This window comes from Dysidea avara, chromosome 1 (assembly GCF_963678975.1).
Source record: "Dysidea avara chromosome 1, odDysAvar1.4, whole genome shotgun sequence".
NCBI classification, from domain to species: Eukaryota; Metazoa; Porifera; class Demospongiae; order Dictyoceratida; family Dysideidae; genus Dysidea; species Dysidea avara.
In genome coordinates this window covers 13040657-13054931 of record NC_089272.1, presented here as the reverse complement: position 1 = coordinate 13054931, position 14275 = coordinate 13040657, and the positions used below count along the sequence as shown (strand labels likewise).

General features: G+C 40.0%; 1 protein-coding gene across 1 annotated transcript in view; it reads right to left on the bottom strand.

The window, feature by feature from the left end:
* The window catches only part of LOC136241648 (uncharacterized), a 226954-nt gene that overhangs the window by 155735 nt on the left and 56944 nt on the right, over window positions 1–14275 (bottom strand). The gene's annotated exons all lie outside the window — the stretch shown is intronic.

Genomic DNA, 14275 nt, shown 5'->3' with positions numbered 1-14275 from the left:
CTGTGCTGCCTTGATGAAACAAGACGATTTTTGCTGTGGACACTCCCTACAACTTCAGTACTCCACATTCCACATTTGAGCAAAATCGCTTCAAGCGTTCCCGAGATATTTGACTTCAAAAATTGGCCTAGTTTCTTCGTTTTTTCTTCATCTTATTTTCTTCCTCTTTTCGCACACTTACAAAAACCGCTATAAAATGCGAACGCAATATCCGATTGCCTTGAAATTTAGCACACAGAAGGGGATATAAAGGCGCATCTCTGTATCAAATTTGGCTGGATTATGATAACCAGGCAAAGAGTTAGTAGCGATTATTCACGACAAATAACACCAATATGTTGTCACGCCTACAGGGTAAACTGCTTACAGGAAGAAGCTGAAAATCGGTGGGTGAATAGGTTAACTATTGAACCTCAAACCTTTTGTGGTTTGAAAGACATCGAGCTAAAAACCAGGAAGATATAACGAAAAAACCAACAGTGTGTAACAATTACGTAATCGAGATTAACTAATAGAAAAGCGACTACTTTCCACCCCCACCAGAAAAACCGCTTGGGGTAATGCTTTGAAAATCGCTGTACAGATGGAGTAATCATCTTAGAAAGGATCTTCAATGGTGTAGAAGAATCAGACTTAAAGCCACGGAGTTATAACACGAAATCAAACTTTGTGTAGCAAGTGCGAGATCGAGATACTCTAATAGAGCAGTCACCCTAATAGAGCAGTCACTCTGAAATGAATTCAAAAGATCAGCTAGAAAATAGTAACCTGTATAGAGAGATAAGCTACAAACAATTCACCCTGTAGAGATATCAGCTAGAAGAAGTTACCTTGTAGGGAGTTCAACTACGTAGTTCAGCTAGAAGAAGTCACCTTGTAGAGAGTTCAGAAACCACGATGTAGAGAGTTCAGTTACAAACAAATCGCCTTGTAGAGAGATCAGCTACAAGAAATTACGCTGTACAGAGTTCAGCTACAAAGAAACCATCATGCAGAGAGTTCAGCTGCAAACAATTCACCTGTAGAGAGTTCAGCTACAAACAAATTACCCTGTAGAAAAATCAGCTAGAAGAAGTCACCTTGTAGAGAGTTCAACTACTAACTAGTGACCCTGTAGAGACATCAGCTAGAAGAAGTTACCGTGTAGAGAGTTCAGCTACAAACAAATCATCCTGTAGAGAGATCAACTAGGAGAAGTTACCTTGTAGATAGTTCAGTTACAAACAGTTCACCCTGTAGAGAGATCAGCTATAGAGGACTCACCTTGTAGAGTGTTCAGATGCAAAGAAACCATGCACCATGTAGAGTTCTGTAATAAATATATGTATTATCATACAGTACGATAGTACTGTATGGTAGGGACGACGAAGATGTGGGCGTGGTCTACAAAGATAATCAAGCCAAAATCATCTTTGCAAACCCTTCACGGCCACTTGACAGTATTGGTCAGGTATAACCAACCCCAAACATGCCTTCAGAATGACCAGAAGCATTTTCGATTAGGTGTTACGAAATTTTAAAAAAAAATTATTTTCGCGAATTTTCTACTGAACACTGCCTGCCTGCCTGCCTGCCTGCCTGCCTGCCTGCCTGCCTGCCTGCCTGCCTGCCTGCCTGCCTGCCTGCCTGCCTGCCTGCCTGCCTGCCTGCCTGCCTGCCTGCCTGCCTGCCTGCCTGCCTGCCTGCCTGCCTGCCTGCCTGCCTGCCTGCCTGCCTGCCTGCCTGCCTGCCTGCCTGCCTGCCTGCCTGCCTGCCTGCCTGCCTGCCTGCCTGCCTGCCTGCCTGCCTGCCTGCCTGCCTGCCTGCCTGCCTGCCTGCCTGCCTGCCTGCCTGCCTGCCTGCCTGCCTGCCTGCCTGCCTGCCTGCCTGCCTGCCTGCTGCGTTCAGTCAAGTGTAGCGGAAAATTGGCTACAGCTACAGCCTTACTTCTTTGGCGGAAATGCTTCGAATTTCATGGAGATGAAACTTTTAGTATTCTAAATATTCTACAATGTATGCACTATTGCTTACTGATTTTCCTTTGATCCTTCTTTATCGTGGCCATTGCTCATCAGTAGGGCTTCCATATCAATAGGGCTTCCATAATCATTGTGAATACATGTGTTATCGCACCAAACTTTTAGAATATGTTTGTGATTTGACGTTTGGTTTATATAGGACCTATCGTACGTTGTCGACAAGATACACGCGTAAGACATCTTGTTTAGTATTAGTGTGTTTGTTGTTTAGCAGCTAGGTTGAACTGCTTGCATTTTAAACGCATTTCTTTGCGACTAACATATTCTTCGCTATTACAGTATTAACACTTCTTTATGTATCCTTGCATGTGCTTACTATTGTCTACACAGTCAGCAAAACCATATGCATACATGATTGGAATAGTCAAATAACTATCTAAAGCTGTTAACACTATTAAGTGTAAAATGCATATACAAAACTTCTAATTCAATACATGAATAATAATGTACTAAGTGCATAATCTCATAGAAACCCTGCATATTATGTTTTGTCACAATTCCCTGTCAGTTGTCAGTCGTTCCAGCAGCATCGTCCTTATGTGCAACAATTACTTATTGTGTTTCACAATATTCCCACTATAATGATCAATGTGTACTGTATAGCTAACCTATGACAGGTACAAAGAAAGCATAGCTTATTTGGTAACATCATTGTTAACAAAGTTATAGCTAACGAACGTGTAAAAGGTAGAGTAGGGCTTATCATACAGTATGATAGTAACTGTATAGTAGGGACCACAAAGGAGTAGGCGTGGCCCACAAAATAATATCACCCAAAAATCAGCCTCAATTTAACCCAAACAAGCTTTCAGATCGACCCAAAATGCTTTCAACAAGTTCTTAATTAAAATGCTGTGTAACGGGTTGAACATAGCTGACAACGAAGCGTAATGGTAACTTCACTTTTCACACGATAATTGATATAGCTGGGGCACGTGGTGCCTTTTCAGATGCGGTATGCGTGGGGTCACCAGCCATAATAATATTATTTACAAAAAAAGTTAACAAACAAGTACACGAAAAAATTTGGAATTTTCAACTAGAGTAGGGACGACAGTACGTTGATAAAAAGTTATGAAACAAGTGCATAGGAGTAGTGAACAATACTAAAATACAGTTAAATAATAAGACGTGTTATATCCCTACTGTGCTTAAGATGCCATAATGGAAATGCACAGTAGGGATATAACACATCTTATTATTTAACTGTATTTAAGTATTGTTCACTACCCCTATGCACTTGTTTCAGTACTTTTTATCAACGTACTGTCGTCCCTACTCTAGTTGAAAATTCCAATTTTTTCGTGTACTTGTATATATATAATTTGTACATTTATTGCTAAAATCAGAAATATTTAAAGTATTCATCTGCTTCATCTTTTCTTCTTTCCTGTGGAAAAGAAAAAAAGAAAAGTTAAAGGTCATCTCCAATAGAAAATTTGGTTTTGCTTAAAACACACCTTATTGATAATAATGAAGAGTGGTGTGTATTATTTTAACATAACATGCATTATATAGCCAGCAGCTCACGATCTATGAAGTTGTGGTTTTATTCCGGAAGTAGCATCACTATACGTCACATTGTGATCTAAATCACAGGTGTGCAACGCTTTATAATAATGTTCTCTTTACCTATGGTAAAGTATTCTTTGTTTCGATTCTTAGATATACATCTGTTCTCCAGTAATGCCAAGAAAGTGTGTAGCTGCTGATTGCAACACGGTCAGCGGAATGAGGTATAGCCAGAGGCATAGCTAAGGGGGGACAAGGGGGGGCATTTGCCCCCCCATCACTATTTTTTTTTCACAAGCTTACCAGTAAATGACACGCATCCCAAATTATCTTACTGTGCACTACTATACGTGGTATCACCAAGGATTGCTAGCACACACAACATTCAACTCGTTCATGAATCGTGATAATGATTTCTTGCGCATTACAAGCATTGAAATGATGCGCCAAAAATATGGTATGTCTGAATCCCTAGGGGTTTCCCCCGTACGCACATTTCACAGTAATTGCCACGATTTGCCACGTGCAGTCCTGGCCACGTGTAACAAATATTTGCATTATGTCGAGACTCCGCCAAGTAACGCTGTTTGGTGCACCAACTTCAAAACAACCTCGAGCAGATGCAGACTCCGTTATTGCAGGTGTGTCGTGTACCTCTGGATGTTCTGATTCATCGCCGAAGTCTGGTTTGCACAACCAGGTCCCAAGACCTCAGGTGTCAGAGTTAGAGGTATGCAATATAATAGACAGTGATACTGCGTCTGCTAATAATCAGCAATCTGTGCATGTACCAGTAACAAATTATGTTGCACAATGGGTGTCAGTATCACCATCTCCTCCATATGTTTGCCATTCCCCTATTTTTTTTAACAGCAGCTCAGATGAAGACCCTGGTACATTCAGTGGTGAGTCTGAGACTGAGAGATATTTGCACGACGATGGTGTTACCCTGCCCATCAGCATGACTGCTGGTGCTATGCTTACAGCTGCTCCTGATCTCCCAGGGCCATCGAACATTGCAACTGCTTCAGTAACCAATACCACTGAACTTACCATCAGTTCCATTCCTACATTGCCTAGTGATATAGCACAGACAGCTGCTTTTCCTCCAGCACAACCAAAGAATGCAATATTTCCACAAACAAAGTTTGGTAGCAGCAGTAGAAGCTTTCGTGCATCTTGGTATGATAGGTTTAAGTGGTTGGAGTATTCCATAGAACGTGATGCATGTTTTTGTTATCCATGCCACATATTTGGATCAACTATAAGTTTTGGTATATCTAGACCAGAAGCTAGTTTTACTGTTATTGGGTTCAGAAACTGGAAGAAGGCTACTGGTAAGAATGGCGTACTTAGCCGGCATGCTAATAGCATTTCTCACAAAAGTTCAGAAGTAGCATGGCAGCAATATAAACTGAACTTGCAGCAAGGAACAAGTATTCAAGAATGGTCTAATTCAAATAGGTCAACCAAAATCAAGCAAAATTGACACTACCTTACATCAATCATGGAAGCATTATTGTATTGTGCCCAACAAGAAATAGCACTTCGTGGTCATAGGGAGGGTTGTAATTCCCTCAACAGAGGCAACTTTTTGGAGCTGCTGAATCTGATTGGAAAACACAATCCAATAGTTCACCAGCAGTTAGAATGTGGCCCTAGGAATGCTACATATACATCCACTGACATGCAGAGTACATTGCTAAGGTTAATGGCAAGCAATGTAACCTCAAAAATTTGTTCAAGTGTTAAAAGAGCTGGAGTATATTCAGTATTAGCAGATGAAACTAAAGACTGTTCTAAAGTAGAACAGTTGTCTATTGTTATAAGGTACGTAGACACGAACACAGCTAAAATACATGAACATTTCTTGACATATGTTAAGGCTGAGTTCCTTGATGCTGAAGCATGGATGATAATGGGTTAGACCCCAGTGGTATTGTTTCACAGGGGTATGATGGTGCTTCTGTCATGAGTGGACACTGTTCAGGTGTGCAACAAAGAATTAGAGCAGTTGCACCCATGGCTGTGTACGTACACTGCTATGCTCACTGCCTCAACCTTGTTCTAGTAGACAGCACAAAATCTGTACCTGAGGCAGCAGAATTTTTTGCATTACTAGAAATTTTGTATGTCTTCACGTCATCCAGTAAGGTGCACATATTGTATATACAGCAGCAAACCACTTTGCACCCTCACAAACCAGTACGTCAACTGCAGCGTCTTTCAAACACTCGCTGGGCTTGCAGGCATGCTGCTGTTGATGCTGTGTGCAGTACAATAGATTCAATACTGGCAACACTGCAATCCATAATAGATGGTGATGATAGATGTAAAGCAGTTGAGGCTTCAGAAATTTATTTACAAATCAACTTGTTTAAATTTCTCACAACACTTATCATTGTTTGGAGAATCTTATCCTACACAAAACGACTATCTGACCACCTGCAAAATACACGCATAGATATGGGTAAAGCAGCAGATTTGGTAACTGCTACCTTAGAAACACTTCAGCAGTTTAGATGTGATAAAGAGTGGGATAAGATGTATAAGTATATCCATGATGTGGCTGCGTTGAACAACATCACTGTTACACCACTGAGACCACAGCACCAACAGCGAGCACCAAGACGGTTAGATGATGGTATTGTCATGGAAACTACTGGAAATACCAACAGGTTCAGATGAGTACAGGGTTTCCTTGTATTTTCTAATGCTAGATGCAGTGATACAGTGATAACTGAATTTCAAAAGAGATTTGATAACAAAAATGTTAAATTGATGAAAGCAATCCAGTGCTGTCATCCCGAATCTCCTAACTTTCTGGAGGTAGAACATTTAATGCCCCTCATCACTGGATATCACTTAGATAGGGAGTCTTTAACTGTAGAATGCACCTTAGCTAAGAGGGCCCTAAAAGATAAAGAGCTGGAAAGTGTAAATGAAGTTATTTTAGAAATTTTACCTTTACGTGATGTATTTCCTGAGTTGTTCAAACTACTCCAAATATCTCTTACAATTACTGTCAGTACAGCTGAATGTGAGAGGTCTTTTGCTTGCCTGAAACGTACAAAAACGTATCTGCGTTCAACAATGTCTCAGCAACGACTAGTGAACTTGGCGGTGCTTTCAATCGAGAAGGAACTTTCACGGGAACTTTCACGGGAACTTTCACTAGATGAAGTGATTGACCAATTTGCTGCAGAAGATAAGAACACAAGAATACTTCTTGTATAAGTACATGGTTAACAGCTTTAATGGTAACCCAGCTTGAGCTTTTTTGAATATTATGTAGCTAATATTAAACCGTATCTAACATATTATGTATACACTGTTAAAAATGGGGTGTTCCAGTACACCCTAATTGGGGAGTTCTACATACACTTACACCATTAGGGTGTATTATTGTACACTTCTGAGGTGTTTAGTAAAATGGGTGTCATGGTGTGTTATGTATGTGTTACAATGGTATTACTGTAGAGTTATAATCTAATCAAAAACAGCCAAGCTGTAAAAAAAGGTGCGGCCCCCAAAAAGGCCATGGTGAAAAAAGATGTGAAATCCAAGGTGGCGGCCAAGAAATGGCTGTGATGGTAGATTAATGGTTACATTTTAATAACGACAATTCAGGTGAATTTGGTGCCAAGACCAAGCGGCACAAAATTCACCTGAATTGTCGTTATTAAAATGTAACCATTAACCTACCATCACAGCCATTTCTTGGCCGCCACCTTGGATTTCACATCTTTTTTCACCATGGCCTTTATGGGGGCCGCACCTTTTTTTACAGCTTGGCTGTTTTTGATTAGATATCACTTCTTTTTGTATTTGTATACTGCAAAGCCGGCCTATGGCTGGCTTTGGGGCTTTTTTAATCCATGTGTTTTTTTCTTTACTACAGGAAGAAGAAAAGAACTTAAAGAAGAATTTTAGTACTTCAATTATTTTTGATTTTATTAGTAATTATACAAATTATATACATATATTTATTACATGCCCATTATTCCCCACAGGATATTTTTTTGCAGCTGATCTCTCTACTGGGTGACTTGAAATGTAGCTGAACTATATACAGGATGGTTTCTTTGTAGCTGAACTCTCTACAAGGTAACCTCTTCTAGCTGGTCTCTCTACAGGGTATTTTGTTTCTAGCTGAACTCTCTACAGGTGATTTGTTTGCAGCTAAACTCTCTACATGGTGGTGTCTTTGTAGCCGAACTCTCTACATGATGGTTTCTTTGTAGCTGAACTCTCTATAAGGTGACTTCGTCTAGCTGAACTCTCTACAGGGTGATTTTTTTGTAGCTGAACTCTCTGCAGGGTGATTTGTTTGCAGCTGAACTCTCTACATGATGGTTTCTTTGTAGCTGAACTCTCTACAAGGTGACTTTGTCCAGCTGATCTCTCTACGGGGTGATTTGTTTCTAGCTGGACTCTCTAAAGGTGATTTGTTTGCAGCTAAACTCTCTACATGGTGGTTTCATTGTAGCTGAACTCCCTACATGATGGTTTCTTTGTAGCTGAACTCTCTACAAGGTAACTTCTTCTCTACAGGGTGATTTGTTGTAGTTGAATTCTCTACAAGGTGGTTTGTATGAGGCTGAACTCTCTACATGGCGGTTTCTTTGTAGCTGAACTCTCTACAGAGTGATTTGTTTGCAGCTGAACTTTCTACATGATGGTTTCTTTGTAACTGAACACTCTACAAGGTGACTTCTTCTAGCTGATCTTTCTACAGGGTGAATTGCTGTAGCTGAACTATCTACAAGGTAACTTCTTCTAGCTGATCTCTATACAGGATAATTTGTTTGTAGTTGAATTCTGTACAGGTGGTTTCTTTGTAGCTGAACTCTTTACAAGGTGACTTCTTCTAGCTGAACTCTCTACGGGGTAATTTCTTTGTAGCTGAACTCTCTATATGATGGTTTCTTTGTAACTGAACTCTCTACAAGGTAACTTCTTCTAGCTGATCTTTCTACTGGGTGATTTGTTTGCAGATGAACTCTCTACATAGTGGTTTCTTTGTTGCTGAACTCTCTACAAGGTGAATTCTTCTACCTGATCTCTCTACAAGGTGATTTGTTTGTAACTGAACTCTGTACAAGTGCGTTTTTGTGGGTGATCTCACTGCAGGTTGATTTGTTTGTAGCTGAACTCACTAAAGGGTGATTTTGCTTGTAGCTGAACTCCTTGCATTGTACCTAGTTTCTAGTTGATCTCTCTACAGGGTGATTTGTTTGTAGCTGATCTCTCTACAAGTTGATTTGTGTGTAGCTGATCTCTCTGCAGGTTGATTAATTTGCAGCCGATCTCTCTACAAGGTAATTTGTTTGTAGCTGAACTGTCTGTAAAGTGATTTATTTGTAGCTGATCTCTCTGCAGGTTGATTTGTTTTAGCTGAACTCTCTACAGGGTGATTTACTTGTAGCTGAACTCCTTACATTGTGTCTAGTTTCTACCTGATCTTTCTACAGGGTGATTTGTTTGTAGCTGATCTCTCTACAAGTTGATTTGTGTATAGTTGATCTTTCTACTGGTTGATTTGTTTGTAGCCGATCTCTCTACAGGGTAATTTGTTTGTAGCTGAACTCTGTACAAGGTGCTTTTTTGTAGGTGATCTCACTGCAGGTTGATTTGTTTGTAGCTGAACTCACTAAAGGGTGATTTGCTTGTAGCTGAACTCCTTACATTGTGTCTAGTTTCTAGCTGATCTCTCTACAGGGTGATTTGTTTGTAGCTGAACTCTCTATAAGGTGATTTGTTTGCAGCTGAACTCTCTACATGGTGGTTTCTTTGTTGCTGAACTCTCTACAGGGTGTTTTGCTTGTAACTACTCTCTACAGGGTGATTTGTTTCTAGCTTATCTCTCTACAGGTTGATTTGTGTGTAACTGATCTCTCTACAAGCTGATTTGTTTGTAGCTGAATTCTCTGCAAAGTGTTTTGTTTGTAGCTGACCTCTCTTCAGGGTGATTTGTTTCTAGCTGATCTCTCTACAGGGTGATTTTTTTGTAGCTGACCTCTCTTCAGGGTGATTTGTTTCTAGCTGATATCTCTACAGGGTGATTTTTTGTAGCTGACCTCTCTTCAGGGTGATTTGTTTCTAGCTGATCGCTCTACAGGTTGGTTTGTTTGTAGCTGAACTCTCTACACGGTGATTTGCTTGTAGCTGAACTCCTTACATTGTGTCTAGTTTCTAGCTGATCTCTCTACAGGGTGATTTATTTGTAGCTGATCTCTCTACAAGTTGAATTGTGTGTAGCTGATCTCTCTGCAGGTTGATTTGTTTGTAGCCGATCTCTCTACAAGGTAATTTATTTGTAAATGAACTGTCTAAAAGGTGATTTGTTTGTAGCTGATCTCTCTGCAGGTTGATTTGTTTTAGCTGAACTCTCTACAGGGTGATTTATTTGTAGCTGAACTCCTTACATTGTGTCTAGTTTCTAGCTGATCTCTCTACAGGGTGATTTGTTTGTAGTTGATCTCTCTACAAGTTGATTTGTGTGTAGCTGATCTCTCTGCAGGTTGATTTGTTTGTAGCCGATCTCTCTATAGGGTAATTTGTTTGTAGCTGAACTCTCTATAAGGTGATTTGTTTGTAGTTGATCTCTCTGCAGGTTGATTTGTTTTATCTGAACTCTCTACAGGTTGATTTGTTTGTAGCCGATCTCTCTACAGGGTGATTTGTTTGTAGCTGATCTCTCTACAAGTTGATTTGTGTGTAGCTGATCTCTCTACAGGTTGATTTGTTTGTAGCCGATCTCTCTACAGGGTAATTTGTTTGTAGCTGAACTCTCTATAAGGTGATTTGTTTGTAGCTGATCTCACTGCAGGTTGATTTGTTTTAGCTGAACTCTCTACAGGGTGATTGCTTGTAGCTGAACTCCTTACATTGTGTCTAGTTTCTAGCTGATGTCTCTACAGTGTGTTTTTTTGTAGCTGAACTCTCTACAGGGTGATTTGTTTCTAGCTTATCTCTCTACAGGTAGATTTGTGTTGATTTGTTCATTGCTGATCGCTCTAATGGTTGATTTGTTGTAGCTGAACACTCTGCAAAGTGTTTTGTTTGTAGCTGATCACTCTAAAGGGTAATTTTGTTTGTAGCTGAACTCTCTCCACAGTGACTTGTGTGTAGCTGAATTCTGTGTAACTGAATTCTCTAGAGAGTGACTTAATTGTAGCTGAATTCTCTACACAGTGCATGACTTTTTATATAGCTGAACTTTCTTCAGTGTGACTTGTAATGTTCTGAATCTCTATAGTGATATATTTGCTTAACTCTCCACATGGTGACTGTCTTCTTGCTGAACTGTCTATAAGATTAACTGTTTGCAGCTGAACTCCCTACAGAATAACTTGTGATGTAATAAAATTCTATAATGGAGTAAATAAATTAGCCGAATGCTCTATTAGGGTGATTGTTCTATTAGAGTATCTCGATCTCGCATTTGCTACACGGAGTTGGCTTTCGAATCATAACTCAGTGGTTTGTAATCCGATTCTTCTGTACTACTGCAAGGACTTTCTATGAAGATTATTCCAGCTATACACCGATTTTCAGCTCATTGCTCTAAGCGATTTTCCTAGTAGGCGTGAAAACTAATACTTTTTTATTCATAAAAATCGATCGCGTAATTGTGATACAGGTTGGGTTTTGTGTCATATCTCCGTGGTCTTTATCTCGATTCCTTTCAAACCACCAAAAGGCACTCCTACGATGGTTACTCCATCTACATAGCAATTTTCAACTCATTCCATGAAGCGGTTTACCCTGTAGGCGTGACAACAAATCGATCTTGTTTTACGCGAATAATCGGTCATAACTCCTGAACCATTCATCAGATTTGTACCAAATTTGATGCTAGGATTCGCCTTTGGACTCCCTTTCTGTGTGCCAAATTGCAAGGCGATCGGAGCACGTGTTTGCTTGTTATAGCAATTTTTGCAAGTGTGCGAAAAGACGAAGAAGAAAAAAAAAAACCAAGAAAGAAAAAAAAACGAAACTTTGGCAGCTCGTATCTCGGAAATGGCTGGAGCGATTCCTTCAAATTTGGAATGTAGACTCTCTTGGCTGGCGGGCAACTGTGTAGCAAATTTGGTTCCAATCAGATAAGTGATCACCGAGATACAAAGGTGTGAAAATGACGTTTTCGTTCTTCCTGTCAATATACTCACGGTGTGGCGCGCCGGCTTCTTGGGCCGCACGACACACTACCGTGTGTCTTGATGTAGAGTAGAGTTATATTATATAGACATACATGTTCATGCTTGATACAGGCAGGTCCTATTGCACTATGTTGTAATTCATTTCTTTTAAAAATCATGAAACACCCATGGGTGTTTTATTCACACCATTAAAGGGTGTAAGTGAAACACCCACTAAGGGTCTTGATTCTAACAGCACTTATAACACCCTGAGAGGTATTCATGGAAGAACCCATTTTTAACAGTGTATAGCTAGAGGTAAGCTTGTTAACAATTGTGACTATAATAAGTAATGTAGATACAGTAATACAGGTGTACACATTAAATTGTAACCACACACTACAGTTGCTATATTTTGATCATCACTCAACACAATCTAAAACTGTCACACAACTCGATGTAACATCGGCTATCCACTTACTAGACTTTCAACATCAGATGCAGTAGTTGAAAAAGTAGAAGAACCGGCAGACACCAAACGAAAATATTAGACACACACTTCTATATTTAGCCTGACTACTCACGTGATAGTGACCTCGCAAGAGTCGCAACTCAGAAGTGACAAGAGTTCAGAGTTCAGTGTTCAGTGATATGCAATGATGCTAGGAACCTACTGCCTACAAAGTGATAAATTAAATGTAGCTACCAACTTTATTTTCTTGAGTTGATCATACTGGCAGTGGCATGCCGTTTTTACTTAGTCAGTCAGGCGGATCCGCTACAACCTTACAAGTTCTGCTAGCAAGAGAGGTGTCATGTCACGCTGCAGATGGTCCCCCGCCGCAAGTGGTCCGGCCGGACCAACTACCGCGCCTCAAGTAGTCCGGCCGGACCATGTAAAGTTGCTGCTGATGGTCCGCCCTGCTGCAGCTGGTCCCCCCAATGAAATCTCCACTATCAGCTTCCCAGTCAGTACTAGCTCAACGCCTTGATCAAAATGCACCGCCCTCCACGAAATACGAGTCCTGGAAGTGAAATTCGAGTAATGCATGATTAAACATATAATTCTAAACATTGCACTGTTTTGCATTTGCACGTGGTTTTTAATTCGTGTACGCGTTGTGGGCACCAGTGTCCCTTTCGACCCCACCTTTCAAAAATACAACAAAACATACTCTAATGGAGCAGTCAGTCAAATACTTTAATGGAACAGTGAGTCACCACTATGACATGGCTATGACATGGCTTAGTGTCATGTAGTCATCCACATACAGTTGCCAGCAGTATGTGACAGGATAACACTATGATGCATCTCCGGAAGAGGCTACAAATAAAGCTTCTGGGAACCTCCATCACTTTGGTGTAACTTGTATCATATGAATGCTCAATTTACCATCTTCACTTACCAGAGGCCATGACACACCAACAGAACAGTTGGCTATAGTTCTGTCACTTCTATAATAAAACATGAGTTAATCTCTATACTCTGATTTAGGCTGCATGGAGTATGGGTTAGACAGCTGTTCTACCAATGGTGAAAACCATTAGTTCACTTGGAAATATAGGCTTGGACAATGATCGGGAACTACTAGCTGCATGCATGTTTCACGCCTCATACGCAGCTTCAATAGCTATAGACAATAAATTTTTGAAAATGCACTAAAATGTTAGTTTCGTCGAAAATGGTATATACAGGCATGCAGGATATAGCTGAAGGGTTCTATTCTAGTCTTAGTGTGTAAACTTTAAATTCCCCCTAATGCAGTATAGTGACCTTAAGTGGTTCTTACAAGCCAATAAGTTAGTAAAGTAAAGCGTGACACATAATAATTTAATTGAATCACCGCACACAATGGTTGTATTGTTCCATACCGGCCATATCTTATACCTGTTTACTTGGTTAAACACTGCAGCATTTTTACCACAGTTTCAAAAATCAATGTGCAGGCTGTTCAAACTTGACCACCTCTCAATGTTCAAAACCAATGTTTAAATTTTGAGCTGGATTTTTGAGCACTGCTCAAAAGTATAATAGGCTATTTCCAAAGCATAATTAACTCAAGCCTAGCAGAGAATAACCAAATCTGTTATTCACTTTAATTTAATTTGATGTGCCTTGCACTTAGAGCAACTGATTGTGACACCCAGCAAGGATTAACTTAATTTTTTTAGGACTTACTTATGTAGAAAATCAGGTACAATTACAGCAGATACTGTATACACAGCAATGTTACTTAGCAGTTGTCAACAGATTTGTGCGCATGTGTGTGTGGAGTCAGTAGAGGTGACTGATAAGACAAGCTGAATGAGTTGTACAAAAAATTTTTGGGACAAAAGGTGGAATTAGAATTTTATTTAATTTTATTTCAAATTATTGTGATAATGAGTCAGTGCTAGTACTTTCATACTTTCCATTTCTTGAATGCTGCATGTACGTAGTTGACATTCATACCAGCATTGGCAAAATTTGCATTTAGTGGGTTCTCTATAATACCCACTGTTTTACCCATAAACGTGTGAAAGCATCAGTGTTGTGACCAGACCACCCTCACTGTTGGCCAGTGTTACTGTAGGATGATTATCATCAAGTTAAATAATTGC